This window comes from Ovis aries, chromosome 7 (assembly GCF_016772045.2).
Source record: "Ovis aries strain OAR_USU_Benz2616 breed Rambouillet chromosome 7, ARS-UI_Ramb_v3.0, whole genome shotgun sequence".
Lineage (NCBI taxonomy): Eukaryota > Metazoa > Chordata > Mammalia > Artiodactyla > Bovidae > Ovis > Ovis aries.
This window is the reverse complement of record NC_056060.1, coordinates 58706644-58725655: the sequence shown is the minus strand read 5'-3', so window position 1 is coordinate 58725655 and position 19012 is coordinate 58706644. Positions and strand designations below refer to the sequence as shown.

Genomic DNA, 19012 nt, shown 5'->3' with positions numbered 1-19012 from the left:
TCAGCATCAGAAGACATTGTTAACAGACATGTGTCATTTATAGTTGCTCGATGAGGACTTTCTAGATGGGACATTGATAAGGATCCTGAGATCATCTATGGGCTCAGTAAAAAGGAGTGATGTTTAATTCTCATGTTTGATTCAACATGTGCACTGATATGCCATTTTCCCCAAGGCTTATTATAAACCCACATCCCCCAAGGCTTATTTGATTCTACCTCTTGAACTCCCAAATGGAATAAGAACTTCAAACAGAATTGTCAAATACAAGTGATTCCCATGGGAGAGCACAAACTATTTAGACACATGGCTGAACTTAACTGCCCTCTCAGTGCAACTGATACCCAGTGAAACGGCTCACAGAAAAATGGAAGACCCTAAGCAAAGGAAACCTGTGAAGCAGACATAATTTATTTATTTATTTAAATAGTAAAAGTGAAAATGTGAAAAGTGTGAAAATGTTAGTCACTCAGTCATGTCTGACTCTTTGTGACCCCATGGACTGTAGCCTACCAGGCTCCTTTGTCCATGGAATTCTCCAGGCAATACTGGAGTGGGTTGTCATTCCCTTCTCTGGGGGATCATTCCGACTCAGGGATTGAACCTGGGTCTCCCGCACTGCAGGCACATTATTTACCATCTGAGCCACCAGAGAAGGCCTGGTAGAGTAAAACTTTCCTTTTAAAAACTCTTCCCACCCTCTTCACACCTACTTTTTGGAGCAAGTGCTTTGTGTACTTGCATTTTCACAACTAGATGCCCAGGGTTTCTAAATTTATCACTTTTCTCTGACCCTCCCTTGTTGGGTCTCACTACCTACCTCACCTTTCATTCACAGATTCAAAAAACCTATCTAAATTATGAGTTAAAAACACTAGGGTGGGAATGGTGGTGTCCATAGGCTACAGATGTTACACTGCCTGGAAGGGAACCTAATCCATTACATCCATCTACAATTAGCTAGACAATACCTTGGGTCCAAAAGAAGAAGATACAATTTAAAGAACTGTCAAAGGAATAGGAATAGGAGAGTGCAGAACTATAGGTACCAGCATCATGGCTGCCTGGGGCAGGTGCCAGGAAGAAAGGTTGTGATAGCTTCCTCAGAAGAAAATTTTGCAAAAGAGAAATGAGAAAGTGTTAGAGCAAATGTTGCCTGTTCTGCTTAAGAACAGTCCTGACTTTATGACATCTTTTCCTTGAGAAAACGCATAGGCAAAAATAGTCAACGGCATACACCCAAGAGAATTGAATGGATAATAAAACTTTGCAAGTTCCAAAATGCTGTGATATTTAGCATCAGTAGTTAAGAATGCTCTGGATAAGTTATTGGCCTGACTGGAGAAAGAGAGTCTTGTTTTCTTGCAAATATTTTGAGAGGGTGGAAATAATGGTTCTTCTGATTTTCTTATTTTTATAGGATACTTGATTCTGTTTGAGCCTAGCTTATGAATTTGGACTTCTTCTAATTTATAAGTGGCCTTTGGATGAGTCTGTAGTTGTTCCTGGAATTTATACCACAGGGATTCCCTTTCTATACTCCTTAGTTAATTACTCAACATATCACACATAAATGCGATGGGAAGGCAGACAAACATTTAAATTACTTTCCAAAGGAAGCTTACGTTGGAAAATATTTGAACTACCTCCATCTTGTGGGTTTCTTTTGTCTAATTAAAGCTTTTTTTTTTTCATAACTTAGCCTTCCTGATAAATTATTACTCAAAAGCATTTAAGCATATTGTTTCTTCTTTAGAATACTGGTGGCAACCCAGTACCCATTCAAATCCTGCCTCTGGCTTTAAGTTTCAGTAAGCCCACAGGGAAGCCTGGCCTGCTGCAGTCCATGGGGTCGCAAAAGTCAGGGGCAACTTAGCGACTGAACAACAACAACAAGCCCACCACAGTACTTAAATGCTTCACGTGAAAGGTCATCTAAGATCCCAGGTCCTGAGAGGGGAAAATTGTCTACTCTGCTAACGTGTTGATTTCTAGTCTGGATACTATAAGATCTAGTATGGCAATTCTGTGTACTTTCTTTTCATGGAATATTTTGGAGATAAAAAACGAGAAGTTGCTTCTCGAAACTATGGATGATTGTCCCCTCGGTGACCTGAATGACAAATGTGGGTAGCACAAGGCAATGGGAAAGTGATCTGCCTTCCAGGATGTCAGCAGATGGTCTCCTGGACTCTTCATCTGTATTGCATCAAAAACACATGGAAGTTGTTTTCCACAGAGGCAGAGCTCTGCCCCAAACTTGGCACCAGGTCAGTTCCATACTGGATAGTTATTGGGGAGCTTTTTTCCTTCAGTACCACTGTCATTATGCCACTTCCTTGCTCAAAAATATTCATTGCTTTGGTAGTGCTATTGTCTGGATGTTGTGCCACCCCGCTCAATTCATATGTTGAATCCTAACCCCCAAAGTGATGGTATTTGGAAATGGGGCCTTTAAGAGGTAATTAAGTCTCAAAGAAGCGCCCTCATGGGTGGGATTAGCGCCCTTATAAAAGAGGCCTGAGGATACTCCCTTCCCCTCTTACGCTGCCTAAGAACATGAGAACATGGCCGAGAGGGCACGGGCTCTGAAGCTGAATGTGGGCCCTCACCAGAACCAAACCATGCTGGCACCCTCGTCTTGGAATTCCCAGTCTTCAGAACTGTAAGAAGTTAATTTCTGTTGCTTATAATTCACCCAATCTATGGTATTTTGTTATACCAAGTAAGACTGTTAGGCAGAATAATGGTTCCTAAAATATGTCCAAAAAAATACAATCTGTCCATATTCTAATCCCCAGAACCTTTCAATATATTACCTTACTTGGCAAAAGAGCCTTTGTAGATGTGATTAAAGTAAAATATCTTGAGATGGGAAGATTAATGTGAATTACCCAGGTGGACCCAATATGAGTCCTTAAAAGCAGAGAATCATTTTCAGCTGTGATGAGAGAGCAAGAATGAGAGTAAAAGCCAAAATGAAAGAGGAGAGAGAGGGAATGTGCTGACAAGATGAAGGGTCAGAGAGACGAGGTGGAATACAGAGAGATTTGAAGCTTGAGAGATTCTCATAGTCCTCCCAACCCACCCTGTTATCCCCACCGCACTTTTTCTCACGCTGTTGCTTCTTTGCTTCTCACATCTGAATCTTCACCATCTATTGCCTGCATGCCACTCTGGAACAAAGCCAGTTCTAACCCATAATGTTTTCTCTGCTTTTACATTCCTGCACAGCTTACTTCTGTACTACATTGTACAGAAGTACAATTCAAATCATGTTGTACACCTAATACAGATACTCAAACTTGCTGGTCTAAGGCTGTCTCTATGTTCTTAAGAATTATTAAGGATTCCAAAAATCCTTTGCTTATGTGAATTATATCTTTATTTATTGTATTAGGAATTAAAGAAATTTTTCAAGTAATTATTATTTTATTCTTAAATAACAATAATGTCTCATTTCATGCTAACATAAATAACATATTTTAGTAAAGATAGCTTATTTTCCAAAACAAGAAAATTTAATACATGTGGCATTCAGTTTTGCAAATCTTTGATGTTTGGCTTAATAGAAGACAGCTGGATTCTCAATCTATGTTCCACCTCCTGCTGTATACTTCTTTGGTTAAAGTATTTGAAGAAAAATCTGGCTTCAAACAGAGTGAAGTCAAAAAAGGAAATTATTTTTAAAGCGTTTCCAGATAATTCTGGATATTCTTCTTTGATATTACACCAAAACTCGATAAGTAGTATTAAATAGTTTGTTAGAGGTTAATTGCAGTGTAGATTCTGAAACTATATCAGTGAGTCAGTTACTACTCTGTTACTTTAAAATCCATTGATTTCCCTTGCACTTTGAGTGGAATTTTTCCCCATGCATGGTTTTGTAGCATGCATGATTGATTATTTGGAAAATACTGGTTTATGGAGTCATGCAAACCTTACAAGCATTAACACAATTTTGTGATGCAATATCAAAAATCATGTTTGTTAGAATCACCACCGATATCATCAGAAAAGTATTTATGTGTTGAAAAGCTGTCAAGTTTATAGTGGTAAGTACAAGATTTTTAAAAGTTATAATATTGAAAACTTGAATTTTATTGTCAACAAATATCGTCAGTTGTTTTCCTTGGTGTGACATGCCTCATTCATTTTTTTAAAATACTGCCAAATATCCAAGGCTGAAAATCCAAACAGACTCAGTTTGTCAGTCTTTGTTTCATGGAAAAATAGTGGTAATTCCCACTTATAACTTAAACTGCGGTGAGGGAAGGCATTAACACCTAGTATCTTTACCCTCAAGGCTTCGAGCAAGACACAGATTTTCCTACAAATGAGCAATAAATGTTTAAAGGATCTACCCATATTCCTTCAGTTAGAGTAATCAAATCCACAGGCATGTGCCAGCTGCAAGAGAAGCAGGCAATCTCTCTTGTTACTTGGTATAACAAGCTAGCAGGGAGACAGAGCTGAAGGCAAAGTCATAATGACCCCCAGTCTTTCCTGTAGTCTCTCCTCCTAAGTGGGCTTCCATGGTGGTTCAGTGGTTAAGAATCTGCCTGCGATGCAGAAGATGTGGGAGACAGGGGTTTGATCCCTGGGTGGGGAAGATCCCTGGGTGGGGAAGATCCCCTGGAGGAGGGTATGTCAATCCACTCCAGTATTCTTGCCTGGAGAATGCCATGGACAGAGGAGCCTGCCAGACTACAGTCCACAGGGTCACAAAGAGACACGACTGAAGTGACTGAGATGCACACGCACTCCTCTGAAGCAGTAATGCTTAAAAGGTGCAGGAGAGTATATGGGGAAGGGAAGTCTTCCCATAGACCAAATGTCTAAGGCTGAGGTGAGATGGGCCTTAAGAGCAATAGGAAAGTGAGCTCTGGAGAGCAGTTCCATTAGAACAAACTGAATTGAAGCTGTGGGCTTTCTAGCTTCATTTCCCATCTCTCCCCATTATGTTCTTTAAGAATACCTGACCCCAAACAGCTATGTATGTGTTAGAAAAGAATCAACATAAAACACAGATTAGGGAGGGGAGATAGAGGTGACAAATACAAGGAAAATAGAGAATTAACTAAAAAATAAATAATTCAAATCACTATAATTTTAAAGAAATTTAAAGTTTAAAAAGTCTCAGATAAAAAAAGAGATGCTAAAACAGTGAAGGATGATAAGCAAATTAATAGAGCAAGTTGGAAGAGAGAAGTAAAATATTACATTAGGGGAAAATCCGGAGAAGGCAATGGCACCCCACTCCACTACTCTTGCCTGGAAAATCCTATGAATGAAGGAGCCTGGTAGGTTGCAGTCCATGGGGTCGCGAAGAGTCGGATACGACTGAGCGACTTCCCTTTCACTTTTCACTTTCATGCATTGGAGAAGGCAATGGCACCCCACTCCAGTGTTCTTGCCTGGAGAATCCCAGGGACGGGGGAACCTGGTGGGCTGCCGTCTATGGGGTCGCACAGAGTCAGGAATGACTGAAGTGACTTAGTAGTAGCAGAGGAAAATCATGATGAAATAATAACAGTAGAATAAGTACAATTTAAAATGAAGCTTAGAATATAAAACAGTCTATAGAAGAGTATACAGGAAAAATGGGGGTGGGGAACATATCTGTAACTTACAGAATAGATAGTAGACAGGTAGAACATACAAAATACCCCATCTTCCTAAAGAAAGCATACACACATACTCATGCAATCAACAAAAACATTCAGAAAACTGCAGAAAAGAACTTTCCCAAAATAAAAATGTGAATTTGCAGGTAGAAAAAAAATATCAGGCCAGTGCCAAGAAAGATTAATACAAAAACCTGCTGTGCCACATCTTGGTGAAGTTACTGAACTTTAAGGGTAAGGAAATAATAGAGGCATCCAAGGGGAAGTTTAATGTTAAAGGGGAAAAGGAGTTTTCCTCAAACTTGTCCAGAGCAACTGTTTTGTTTTTTTTTTTTCAATATAGTCATTTATTTTATTTTTTTGGCATGGCTGTGCTGGGTCTTTGTTGCTACGAGGGCTCTTCTCTCGCTGTGGCAAGCAGGGGCAACTCTCTGTTGTGGTGCTTGGGCTTCCCACTGCAATGGATTCTCTTGTTGCGGAGCATGGACTCTAGGGCATGAGCTTCAGTTCCTGTGGCACGTGGGCTCTAGAGCACTTTCCAACAATTAAATAACTGAAATTAGAAAAAAGTTGTGCAAGGACTTAGTTGCTCTGCAGCATGTGGGATCGTCCCAGATTAGGAATCAAACCTATGTCTCCAACATTGGCAGGCAGATTCTATACCACTGAGCCACTTGGAAAGCCCCACAGCAACTCTTGATACCAGATAAATGGAACTGTTTTGACAAAATCTAAGAGAAGTATGAATTGTATGCCGAGGTAAGTTGCTTTTCAGATATAAAACCAGGAGACATTCTGAAGCATACAAAAACCCCGCAGACTATAGCACCCATAATTTGTTCATAAAAAAGGAACAAACTTGAAAATGAAATCAGGCCAACTTAGATATGAATCAAAATTTAAAACTTGGGCATAAAGAAACTGTGTTTAAAACCCAGCTGTGGTATTATACATAATAGATTTAAATTTAGAATTAAGACTAAACAGTTATGAAAATATGGTTACAGGAAAAAATAGAACTGTTATAGAGCTTTAAATTGTAAAAATAATACAACTAAAATCAGAAGCTAGAGAAGAGGAACATTAGAATAAGCTGAAGTGTGTTTACTTTCTTATCTCTGAGGGCAAGATGAGGTTTGGTGTACTTCCTTCCCAGAAAAAGTGCATCTGATTGCTTTCTGTAGATACATTTGATTGCTGAATAGTGCTTCAGAGACAGTAGAAAAACCAGTCGCCACATCTCAAAATTAAGAACAAAAAGAGAAGTCTTGAAGAATAGACATAATTGGTCTTCATCACAGGAGAAGGATCTCTTTTGAGGCAAATATATAGCCAATAGGATTTTAATATTTTCTTCATCTAAGAATGGATAGGTGTAGGTTAAGGAAATGTTCAAATCTCCTGTGGTTACTGGGTTATACAAATGCTGTCAGCAAAATCCCCCCCAAATTTTTCTTCCTGATTTTGTTTATGGTTTTACAAAAACCATATTGACTAGGCTAACTTTACCATTGGTGCTCATTTTTTCCTATTTAGCTGTGTTATAATTGGAGACATGAGGATGATTCATATGACCACACTTATATGACAGCTAAAGCTGAAGACTGTGCATGAGTACATGTGGTATAACTTGGCTAGAGAAAAGTATAAATATAAAATTACAATGGAAGATGTAATTTCCAGTGAGTAAACAATTCTGAATAACACATACAAGGCCAAGAATGCCATGTTCTGCCATACAGATAACCCAGAGGAAGAACAAATAGAAGATGGACTTGTGCTTTAGGTTAGATTTCATTTCAGAAATGTAACAGAGTTGGAAGAACATGGCACTGGTGTCAAACCAGATCCTAAAACCTGGCTCGGCCTCTTTTGTATTGAATATCTTTGGATTAATTAAAGTACTTCAAATCTAAAGCAATTGACTTAAAATCTACTAAAGCAATTGTTTCCTCATTTTTATAAAATAATAGCCATAACACCACCACCTACCACAGGGTCATTCTGAAGAGTGGTGAAATAACATATGTGGTGAATTTAGTTGGATATACTCTCAGTAAATGGCAGCTAGATGTGGCCAACTTAAAAAAGAAAAACAGGTGACATGAAATGCTTACCTCTAGAAAGCGGTTGAAGAAATGTTTTTAAGTAGTTGGAGAAGACAATCTCCTGCCTTTCATTTCACATTGCCAGATATTGTCAGCCCGACAGGCATCTTGAATTCTAACCCTAAATCCTCCATTAGTGTTCTGTGTGGCCTTGGAGTCTGTTTCTTTGGCTCTATGATAAGTAGATCACTACCTGACAATATATTGTTAGAGCCAAAGATCTATAAGGAAGCGTGTGCGCATGTGGGCTCAGTTGTGTCCGATTCTTTGCGACTTCATGGAGTAGAGCCTGCCAGGCTCCTCTGTCCATGAGATTTCCTGGGCAACAATACTGGAGTGGGTTGCCATTTCCTCTTCCAGAGGATCTTCCCAATCCAGGGATCGAACTCAGGTTTCCTGAGTCACCGCATTGGCAGGCAGATTCTTTATCACTAAACTTGGGAAGCCCTAGAAGATGTAAGAACTCTGAAAAATACGATGTTCCGTATCAAGTGAGGAGATAGCTGGTGATGTCAACAATCATGCTTTAATAGCTACACTTTCTCTTCATTTCATTTTGCTATTCTGTCTCTTCAACTAAGGAGCTAAGAAACCATGTGCTCTTGGAGGGGGATATTTTTATGTCTTTGTGTTCCTTTCCCATGGATGCCTGTGAATGGAATATTCTTCTCCCTTACTGCACAAAATCCCTATTTATTCTTCAAGACTTGGCTTAAATGTCACTGCTCTCTGAAACCTGTCTTAACTGTCCCCATTACCTGTGTTCTCACAGTATACTGTCTCTTTTGCAGTGTTTATTACATTGTCTGGTGGTTATTTCCTTTTTGTTTTTTTTTTTTCTTTCTTTTTTAAAAAAATTGAGATATAGCTACTTTACAATGTTGTGTTTCTGCTGTATGATGAAGTGAATCAGTTACATGTATACATATATCCCCACCCTCTTGGACATCCCTTCTAACCGCCCCCTCCCCACCACATCCCATCCACTTAGGTCACCACAGAGCACCTGGCTGAGCTCTCTATACTATACAGTAGATTCCACTAGCTATCTATTTTATACATGGCAGTGCACATATGTCAGGTGGAAAGAATTGGGAGACTGGTGGTTATTCCTTTATAACTCTACCACCAGTAAGTAGCAACTAGAACATGAGGTCCTTATAGTAGAGACACTCTCCATCACCATCACCTGATAGAGTGAGTGGTTTAGAGGAGGCACTCAATAAATATTCTGGGGGAAAGACAAAAGCTGGAAGTAGAGAGGAAATGAACAGTTCAGTTGCTCAGTCGTGTCTGACTCTTTGCGACCCCATGAATTGTAGCATGCCAGGCTTCTATGTCCAACTTCTGTGACCAACTTCCAGAGTTCACCCAAACTCATGTCCATCGAGTCGGTGTTTCCATCCAGCAATCTCATCCTCTGTCGTCCCCTTATCCTCCTGCCCCTAAACCCTAGCAGCATCAGAGTATTTTCCAATGAGTCAACTCTTAGCATGAGGTGGCCAAAGTACTGGAGATTGAGCTTTAGCATCACTCCTTCCAAAGAAACCCAGGACTGACCTCTTTTAGGATGGACTGGTTGGATCTCCTTGAAGTCCAAGGGACTCTCAAGAGTCTTCTCCAACACCACAGATCAAAAGCATCAATTCTTCGGCACTCAGCTTTCTTCACAGTCTGATTCTCACATCTATACATGACCACTGGAAAAACCATAGCCTTGACTAGATGGACTTTTGTTGGCAAAGTAATATCTCTGCTTTTCAATATGCTGTCTAGGTTGGTCATAACTTTTCTTCCAAGGAGTAAGCATCTTTTAATTTCAGGCTGCAGTCACCATCTGCAATGATTTTGGAGCCCAAAAAATAAAGTCAGCCACTGTTTCCCCATCTATTTCCCATGAAGTGATGGGACCAGATGCCATGATCTTCATTTTCTGAATGTTGAGCTTTAAGCCAACTTTTTCACTCTCCTTTCACTTTCATCAAGAGGCTTTTTAGTTTCTCTTCACTTTCTGCCATAAGGGTGGTGTCATCTGCATATCTGAGGCTATTGATATTTCTCCTGGCAATCTTGATTGCAGCTTGTGCTTCTTTCAGCCCAGTGTTTCTCATGATGTACTCTGCATATAAATTGAATAAGCAGGGTGACAATATACAGCCCTGATGTACTCCTTTTCCTATTTGGAACCAGTCTGTTGTTCCATGTCCAGTTCTAACTGTTGCTTCCTGACCTACATATAGGTTTCTCAAGAGGCAAGTCAGGTGGTCTGGTATTCCCATCTCTTTCAGAAATTTCCACAGTTTATTGTGATCCACATAGTCAAAGGCTTTGGCATAGTCAATAAAGCAGAAATAGATGTTTTTCTGGAACTCTCTTGCTTTTCCAATGATCCAACGAAGGTTGGCAATTTGATCTCTGGTTCCTCTGCCTTTTCTACAACCAGCTGGAATATCTGGAAGTTCACGGTTCACGTATTGCTGAAGCCTGGCTTGGAGAATTTTGAGCATTACTTTACTAGCGTGTGAGATGAGTGCAATTGTGCGGTAGTTTGAGCATTCTTTGGCATTGCCTTTCTTTGGGATTAGAATGAAAACTGACCTTTTCCAGTCCTGTGGCCACTGCTGAGTTTTCCAAATTTGCTGGCATATTGAGTGCAGCACTTTCACAGCATCATCTTTCAGCATTTGAAATAGCTCAACTGGAATTCCATCACCTCCACTGACTTTGTTCATAGTGATGCTTTCTAAGGCCCACTTGACTTCACATTCCAGGATCTGGCTCTAGGTGAGTGATCACACCATCATGATTATCTTGGTCATGAAGATCTTTTTTGTACAGTTCTGTGTATTCTTGCCACCTCTTCTTAATATCTTCTGCTTCTGTTAGGTCCAGACCATTTCTGTCCTTTATCAAGCCCATCTTTGCATGAAATGTTCCCTTGGTATCTCTAATTTTCTTGAAGAGATCTCTAGTCTTTCCCATTCTGTTGTTTTCCTCTATTTTTTTGCATTGTTCACTGAGGAAGGCTTTCTTATCTCTTCTTGCTTTTCTTTGGAACTCTGCATTCAGATGCTTATATCTTTCCTTTTCTCCTTTGCTTTTTGCTTCTCATTTTTTCATAGCTATTTGTAAGGCCTCCCCAGACAGCCATTTTGCTTTTTTGCATTTCTTTTCCATGGGGATGGTCTTGATCCCTGTCTCCTGAACAGTGTCACGAACCTCAGGCCATAGTTCGTCAGGCACTCTATTTATCAGATCTAGTCCCTTAAATCTATTTCTCACTTCCACTGTATAATCATAAGGTATTTGATTTAGGTCATACCTGAATGGTCTAGTGGTTTTCCCTACTTTCTTCAATTTGAGTCTGAATTTGGCAATAAGGAGTTCATGATCTGAGCCACAGTCAGCTCCTAGTCTTTTTTTGCTGACTATATAGAGCTTCTCCATCTTTGGCTGCAAAGAATATAATCAGTCTGATTTCGGTGTTGACCATCTGGTGATGTCCATGTGTAGAGTCTTGTCTTGTGTTGTTGGAAGAGGGTGTTTGCTACAACCAGTGTGTTTTCTTGGCAAAACTCTATTAGTCTTTGCCCTGCTTCATTCCGTATTCCAAGGCCAAATTTGCCTGTTACGCCAGGTGTTTCCTGACTTCCTACTTTTGCATTCCAGTCCCCTATAATGGAAAGGACATCTTTTTTGGGTGTTAGTTCTAAAAGATCTTGTAGGTCTTCATAGAACCATTCAACTTCAACTTCTTCAGTGTTACTGGTTGGGGGCATAGACTTGGATTATGGTGATATTGAATGGTTTGCCTCGGAAATGGACAGTGATCATTCTGTCATTTTTGAGATTGCATCCAAGTACTGCATTTCGGACTCTCTTGTTGACCATGATGGCTACTCCATTTCTTCTAAGGGATTCCTGCCCACAGTAGTAGATATAGTGGTCATCTGAGTTAAATTCAGCCATTCCAGTCCATTTTAGTTCACTGATTCCTAGAATGTTGATGTTTACTCTTCCCATCCCTTGTTTGACCGCTTCCAATTTGCCTTGATTCATGGACCTGACATTCGAGGTTCCTATGCAAAATTGCTCACATCATTAGCATGAGTTAAATTTCCTATTGTCATGGTGAGCTGAGCCTTGGACACTCTCTAGTTCTTGGGAGAGCAGTATCTCAACTAACAATAAGGGCCATGAAAGCTTAGCTGAAATGGCAAATCAAAAGGCCACAGTACGAGACTTTCTGCTCCTGATTTGGAAGAGAAGTATCCCTGGAAGCAGTGAATATTGAAGACCCCTTAACACAGGTTCTCTGCTTTATCACTTTCCATAGATTATGCAGCTGCTTTTTCAATTATGTTCAAAAGGCAAGCGGGGATTTACCGTGGCCAGTAATATAGATATACCAGTTCTCATGATCCCAGTGAACACTCCATTTGCTTTTCATTTAAATAAATTACTGGGTATTCCAGCTTTTTATATAGTACTCAAATCAAGGTTATTTGCATAACCTTTTTCTGTGAGGGGAACTGAGGCTTGAGACACACAAACCAGTGAAGCCCTGAGGATGGCTTTGCAGTGCAGTCAGGGGCAGCAAGAAAGAGAAGCCAATACTTTAGGATGCCACCCCAGTAATGGTACCATGGTGCCACAGCCACTGGGCCAAAGCAGTATTAGTCAACCCTCCTGGAGAAGGAAATGGCTAACCACTCCAGTATTCTTGCCTGGAGAATTCCAGGGACAGAGGAGCCTGGTGGGCTACAGTTGCAAAGAGTCAGACATGACTGAGCGACTATCACACTTATATCACATATTTGTGACTATCGTCACAAATATGATTGATTGGGGTCTGCCTTGTTCATTTGGAAGGTGAGAGTCATTCCTGCAGAAAGGGTACGTGTTATTCTACCACCTCCTTCCCCTAAAACAACCAGCTTTTTGTCTGTATCTGAGGGTCTAATTTTGTTCTGTTTATTTTTGTTTTTTAGATCAATGCATAAGTGGTATCATATGATATTTGTCTTTTTCTAACATTTCTCTTTGCATAAAACCTTCTAGGTCCATCCATGTTGTCACAAATGGCAAGATTTCATTCTCTTTTCTAACTAATATACCATTGTACATATATAAATATACCACATCTTCTTTATCCTTTCATCAGTTGATAGACATTTAGGTTGCTCCCATATATTGGCTACCGTAATCAGTGCTACAGTGAAAATTGTGGTGTACAATGTCATGAACCTCCATCAATAGTTCTTCAGGCACTCTATCAGATCTAATCCCTTGAATCTATTTTTCACTTCCACTGTAGAATCATAAGGGATTTGTCTTCGGTCATACCTGAATGGCCTAGATGTTTTCCCTACTTTCTTCAATTTAATCTGAATTTTGCAATAAGGAGTTTGTGATCTGAGCCACAGTCAGCTTCTGGTCTTGGCTGACTGTATAGAACTTCTCCATCTTTGGCTGCAAAGAACATAATCAATCTGATTTTGATATTGACCACCTGGTGATATCCATGTGTAAAGTCATCTTTTGTGTTGTTGGAAGAGGGTGTTTACTATGTCCAGTGCATTCTCTTGGCAAAACTTAGCTAGTCTTCGGCCTGCTTCATTTTGTACTCCAAGGCCAAACTTGCCTGTTACTCCAGGTATCTCTTGACCTCCTGCTTTTGCATTCCAGTCTGCTGTGATGTAAAGGACATCTTCTTTTGGTGTTAGTTCTAGAAGTTCTTGTAGGTCTTTGCAGGACAATTCAGCTTCAGCTTCTTTGGCATTAGTGGTTGGGGCATAGACTTGGATTACTGTGATATTGAATGGTTTACCTTGGAAACAAACAGATCATTCTGTGCTTTTGAGATTTCATCCAAGTATTGCATTTCAGACTCTTTTGTTGACTATAATGGCTACTTCATTTCTTCTAAGGGATTCTTGCCCACAGTAGTAGATGTAATGGTCATATGAATTAAATTCACCCATTCCAATCCATTTTAGTTCATTGGTTCCTAAAATGTCAGTGTTCACTCTTCCCATCTCCTGTTTGACCACTTCCAATTTTCTTGATTCATGGACCTAGCATTCTAGGTTCCTATGCATTATTTTTTACAGCATTAGACTTTACTTTCACCACCAGACACAGCCACAGCTGGGCATTGTTTCCACTGTTGCTTAGCCTCTTGATTCCTTATGTAGCCATTTCTCCACTCTTCTCCAGTAGCATATTGGGCATCTACCCACCTGGGGAGTTCATTTTTCAGTGTCATATCTTTTTGTCTTTTCATATTGTTCCTGGGATTCTCAAGGCAAGAATGCTGAAGTGGTTTTCCATTCCCTTCTCCAGTGGACCACGTGTTGGCAGAACTCTCCACTATGACCTGTCTATCTTGGGTAGCCCTACATTCAGTAGCTTGAATTTTCATTTTGTTGATTTTCTTCACAGTGCAAAAGTTTTAACTAGACCCTATTTATTTGTTTTTCCCTTGCCTGAGGAGACAGATATAAGTAAGTACTTTGCCTATGCTTCCTTCTAGGAGTTTTATGGTTTCAGATTTTACATTTAAGTCTTTAATACACTTTGAGTTTATTTTTGTATATGGTATAAGAAAGTGGTTTAGTTTTATTCTTTTTTTTAATTTTTATTTTTACTTTATTTTGCTTTACAATACTGTATTGGTTTTGCCATGTACATGAATTAGCCATGGGTGCACATGAGCTCCCAATCCTGAACCCCCCTCCCACCTTCCACCCCATATCATCTCTCTGGATCATCCCCATGCACCAGCCCCAAGCATCCTGTATCCTGTATCCTACATAGACTGGTGCTTCATTTCTTACCTGATAGTATACATGTTTCAGTGCCATTCTCCCAAATCATCCCACCCTCTCCCTCTCCCTCAGAGTCCAAAAGTCTTTTGCATGTAGCTGCCCAATTTTCCCAACACAATTATTGAAGAAACTTTTTCCCCATTGTATGGGGAAACTTTTCCCCTCTTTCCACTCTTTTTCAACTTTTTCCACTCTTGCTTCCTTTGTCATAAATTAATTGACCATATAAATATAGGTTTATGTAACCATTTTCTGTTCTGTTTCATTGATCTATGTGTCTGTTTGGGGGCCATCCCCATACTGTTTTGATTACTATAGCTTTGTAGTAGTTTTAAATCAGGGCCCCTGATGCCTCCAGCTGTGTTCTTTCTCAAGATTGCTTTGGCTATTCAAGGTGTATTTTGGTTTCTCACAAATTTTAGAATTATTTTAGTTCTGTGAGGAATGCCATGAGTAATTTGGATGATAGGGATTGCATTACATATGTGGATTGCATTGGGTAATATGGGCATCATAATAATGTTAAAGAATATTAGTTCTTCCAATCCATGAGTGCAATATATATTCCATTTCCTTTTAAATGTCCTATATGTTTCAGAATCTTTCACCTCTTTGGTTAAATTTATTTATGATATTTTATTCTTTTTGATGTGATTATAAATGAGAATTTCTCTTTCTGATGGTTCACTATTAGTGCTTAGAAATGCAATGGATTTCTGTATATTAATTTTGTGTCCTACAACTTTATTGAGTTTGTTTCTAATACTTTTCCATGATGTATTTAGAGTTTTTTTGGATATAGTATACTGTCATCTGCAGAGAAGGACTGCTTTACCATCAGTTTTTCCTTTTCAATTTGGATGCCTACTATTTCCTTTTCTTAATTGTTCAGAGCAGGACTTTCAGTATTATGTTGAATGAAAGTGGCTTTGGTGGGTATTTTTGTCTTATTCCTGACCTTAGAGAAAATTCTCTGAGCTTTTCACCATTGAGTATGTTGTTAGCTGTGGGTTTGTCATGTATATCCTTTATTATGTTGAGGTATGGTCCCTCTGTATCTACTTTGTTGAGAGTGTTTATCAAACATAGATGTTAAATTTTGTCAAATGCTCTATCTGCATCTCTTCATATGATCCTGTCATATGATCTCTTTAGGAGACTGTGCATTGAAATGTATATGTATTCTGCAGCTTTTGAATGGAATATTGTGTGTGTGTATGTGTCAATTAAGTCAGTTTGATCTAATATGTCATTTAAGACCAGTGTTTTCTTATTTTCTTTCTGGATGCTCTATTCATTGATGTAAGTGGGGTTTTAAAGTCCTCTAATAGTATTATGTTACTGTTCATTTCTCCCTTTGTTTAATATTTGTTTTATATATTTAGGTGGTTCTGTGTTGGGTGCATAAATATACCATCCTCAGATTGACACATCAGCCATTATGTAATGCCATTCATTGTCTTTTTTTTAGTGTTCTTTTAAAATCTATTTTATGTGCAATATGAGTATTTCTATGACAGCTTTATTTATGTTTCTGTTTGCTTGGTATGCCTATCTCAATCCTTTCAGTTTCAATCTGTGTGTATATTTAGATCAGAAGTGAGGCTCTGGTAGGCCACATATGGGTATTGTTTTTGATACATTCAGCCATCCCATGTCTTTTGGATAGAGCGTGTAGTCCATTTATGTTTGTTTAGGGTGATTATTGCTAGGTATGTACTTATTACTGTTAACTATTTTCTCATTTTTGTAGCTCTTCTTTGTTCCATTCTTTTTCTCTTGATCTCTTCTAATATGGTTTGATGATTTTCTTTTGCATTATGTTTGAGTTCCTTTCACTTTATTTTTCTGTGTGTATCTATTGTAGATTTGCAGTTTATGGTTACTGTGAGCTTCATATATATCAGTTTATTTTGAGCTGATAGTTACTTATGTTTGAATGCATTCTGAAAGCTCTACATAGTACTCTCTGACACATTTGTTTTTGGTGTTCAACTTCATGTGTTACTATTTTGTGTATCCCTTAACTACTTATTGTAATTATAGCTGATTTTACTTCTTTTGTCTTTAATCCTCACAATATCTTTTTTAGTGTCTGATTCCCTGCCTTTACTAAATATTTATTTTTTAGCACTGAGAATTTTTTCTTTCATATATTTCTCTATTTTTAATTATGGTCTTTCCTTTTCCACTTAAAGAAGACCCTTTAACACTTCTTGTAAGGCCAGTTTAGTAGTAATGAACCCTTTTTGTTTTTCATTGTCTGGGACACTATCTTTCCTTCAGTTTTGAATGATAACCTTCCTGGGTTGAATATCCTAGGTAGTAGGTCTTTTTTCCTTTCATGACTTTAAATATATCCTGTCACTCCCTTCTGGTCTGTAAAGTTTTTGGTGAAAAACACCTGATAGTGTAATGGGAATTTAAAAAAAATTTTTTTTAATTTTGATTTTTACTTTATTTTACTTTACAATACTGTATTGGTTTTGCCATACATTGACATGAATCCGCCATGGGTGTACATGAATTCCCAATCCTGAACCCCTCTTCCACCTCCCACCCCATATCGTGTCTCTGGATTATCCCTGTGCACCAGCCCCAAGCATCCTATATCCTGTATCGAACGTATACTGGCGATTCGTTTCTTACATGATAGTATACATGTTTCAGTGCCATTCTCCCAAATCATCCCACCCTCTCCCTCTCCCTCAGAGTCCAAAAGTCCATTCTATACATCTGTGTCTCTTTTGCTGTCTCACATACAGGATCGTCATTGCCATCTTTCTAAATTCCATATATATGTGTTAGTATACTGTATTGGTGTTTTTCTTTCTGGCTTACTTCACTCTGTATAATCGGCTCCAGTTTCGTCCATCTCATTAGAACTGATTCAAATGTATTCTTTTAAATGGCTGAGCAATACTCCATTGTGTATATGTACCACCGCTTTCTTATCCATTCATCTGCTGATGGACATCTAGGTTGCTTCCATGTCCTGGCTATTATAAACAGTGCTGCGATGAACATTGGGGTACATGTGTCTCTTTCAATTCTGGTTTCCTCGGTGTGTATGCCCAGCAGTGGGATTGCTGGGTCATATGGCAGTTCTATTTGCAATTTTTTAAGGAATCTCCACACTGTTCTCCATAGTGGCTGTACTAGTTTGCATTCCCACCAACAGTGTAAGAGGGTTCCCTTTTCTCCACATCCTCTCCAGCATTTATTGCTTGTAGACTTTGGGATCGCAGCCATTCTGACTGGTGTGAAGTGGTACCTCATTGTGGTCTTGATTTGCATTTCTCTGATAATGAGTGATGTTGAGCATCTTTTCATGTGTTAGCCATCTGTATGTCTTCTTTGGAGAAATGTCTATTTAGTTCTTTGTCCCATTTTTTGATTGGGTCATTTATTTTTCTGGAATTGAGCTGCATGAGTTGCTTGTATATTTTTGAGATTAGTTGTTTGTCAGTTGCTTCATTTGCTATTATTTTCTCCCATTCAGAAGGCTGTCTTTTCAGCTTGCTTGTATTTTCCTTTGTTGTGCAGAAGCTTTTAATTTTAATTAGATCCCATTTGTTTATTTTTGCTTTTATTTCCAGTATTCTGGGAGGTGGATAGTTGTTTTTCTCTTTTTTTATTTTTTATTTTTAGTTTTTATAATGATTTTATTTTTTTAACTTTTTAGTTTTAGTTTATTTTACTTTATAATACTGTATTGGTTTTGCCATACATTGACATGAATCCACCACGGGTGTACATGCGATCCCAAACATGAACCCCCTCCCACCTCCCTCCCCACAACATCCCTCTGGGTCATCCCCGTGCACCAGCCCCAAGCATGCTGTATCCTGCATCAGACATAGACTGGTGATTCGATTCTTACATGATAGTATACATGTTTCAATGCCATTCTCCCAAATCATCCCACCCTCTCCCTCTCCCTCTGAGTCCAAAAGTCCTCTATACACATCTGTGTCCTTTTTGCTGTCCTGCATACAGGGTCATCACCGCCATCCCTCCAAACTCCATACATATGTGTCAGTACACTGCACTGGTGTCCCTCCCTCTGGCCTACTTCACTCTGCACAATCAGCTCCAGTTTCATCCATCTCATCAGAACTGATTCAAATGTATTCTCCCCAACAGCTGAGTAATACTCCACCGTGCACATGCACCACAGCTTTCTCATCCATTCATCCGCCGACGGACATCTAGGTTGCCTCTACCTCCCGGCCATCACAAACAGTGCTGCAATGAACATTGGGGTCACGAGTCTCTTTCAATTCTGGTTTCCTCGGTGTGTATGCCCAGCAGTGGGATTGCTGGGTCATATGGCAGTTCCATTTGCAATTTTTTAAGGAATCTCCACACTGTTTTCCATAGTGGTTGTACTAGTTTGCACTTCCACCAACAGTGTAATAGGGTTCCCCTTTCTCCACACCCTCTC

The 19012-nt window shown here is 39.2% G+C and overlaps 1 long non-coding RNA gene across 2 annotated transcripts in view; it reads left to right on the top strand.

The window, feature by feature from the left end:
- LOC132660050 (uncharacterized) overlaps nucleotides 1-19012 on the top strand; it is a 176043-nt gene that overhangs the window by 36197 nt on the left and 120834 nt on the right. Inside the window, exon 1 of one of the 2 annotated variants that reach the window (XR_009601228.1) lies at nucleotides 2540-2665. The exons of the other annotated variant lie outside the window; for it this stretch is intronic. This is a non-coding gene — a long non-coding RNA (uncharacterized LOC132660050). Of the gene's footprint in view, nucleotides 1-2539; nucleotides 2666-19012 lie in introns of those variants that run through there. 2 annotated transcript variants of the gene reach the window in all.